The following is a 1574-nucleotide window of genomic DNA, read 5'->3' as shown; positions in this document are numbered from 1 at the left end:
AATTGTTGAAATAACCAAAAACTTATTATTAATTAAAGTGTTGTATTATTTAATGCAATGATGTTTTCATTACATCATTGGTTTATTGGTTTATTGTCGTTTATCTTGTGTTTGTTAGAAATATGTTGTTTTACTCACGTTTAGTTACAAAATAAACCACTGACCAAATAACGAACCTGGAAAATCGGGAAAGATTTACCCAATATTTGGGTGATTTCCCGATTTTTGGTTCATTAATTGAAACTGTATTGATATTTAAGGGTTTTAAACTGTGTACCGTTGTTGGTTCAACAAACAGGAAAATAAAAAATAAAACAAATAAAAAACAGTAAATAATGGGAAATTAGGACAAAGGGTTTTTATAAATTTTGGAAACGGTACAGAGTTTTGAAATACAGTTTAATAGATAAATATGTATAGAATTATTTTTTAAACAATCATGAAAAGTGTATTCATTTTGTTTAAACTACTAACTTAATGTACCACAACAAAGAACTGGAATCAAATTTATATTTTTTTATTGTTTACTTTTGCTTTTTGATAATAAAATGATTATTTTTATATCTTATGTATATATGTGAGAGAGCAACAAATTAAAAACAAAAATGTTTTAAGCTGTGCTATTCTAGTAATTTTAGTGTTATAATTTTAATTTCGGCTTTGGTGTTACGTGTTTACACACTAAAATTTATCACGTTTTATTTTTGACATTTAATAAAAATGAAAATATTGTGATAAACAGTGAAACCTAATATATCATCTATTGTTATTAAATTATTGAAGTTAATTATCGATTAACGTTCCTATTTGATATTATAATAAATGTTGTGGTGTTACTAAGGTATATATATTCAATTATGTGTTTTTATATTAATGATAAGAAAACGATAGTTAAGAAAAAATAATCGTTTATAACAACTCTGTTATATGTTATTATCAACATAAGGTTGTTGAATAAAAATTGTGTACATCGAAGTGGTTACACAATGAAATAATAACAATCGTTAATTTTGCTTTTAATGAATATCATAATTATTTTACAAAAATTATTTTTAACAATCAATAAATTAAATGTAATAAACAACCATTATTTGAGTGTACAGGGGGGCTAAAAAACCGCTTCCGTCTTTTTAACCGCTTCCTATCGATTTAATAATTATAAATAATATTAATATAATAAAATTCATAGTACTGTTTACCATGAAGGCTGAATATGCCTCGTGGAGACTTTTTCTGTCCGAGGTGGTAATTTGTATCATCCTTTTTATTATAATGTAATTATTTAAAACTATTAAATCGATAGGAAGCGGTTAAAAAGAAAGAAGCGGGTTTTATCCTTCCTGTAATTAAATTTGAGAATTACCTTTGTATCAACACTGTTATATTTTTTGTTTATTTGAACGTTTAATTGTGTTGACAACTTTGTTACGTGAAAATTGATAACACGATCTGTTAAATTTAATGGTGATTATATATAATCAATCCAACAATGTGTAAATTCAGAAAAAAATAATTTGTGAAATTTTAAAAAATATTTTTTTGTTATTTGGTAAAGAGGAAAGTAAAATGCCGAT

This window comes from Entamoeba invadens (genome assembly GCF_000330505.1).
Source record: "Entamoeba invadens IP1 unplaced genomic scaffold scaff_1105074725689, whole genome shotgun sequence".
NCBI classification, from domain to species: Eukaryota; Evosea; order Mastigamoebida; family Endamoebidae; genus Entamoeba; species Entamoeba invadens.
Note: the sequence above shows the minus strand (reverse complement) of the source record.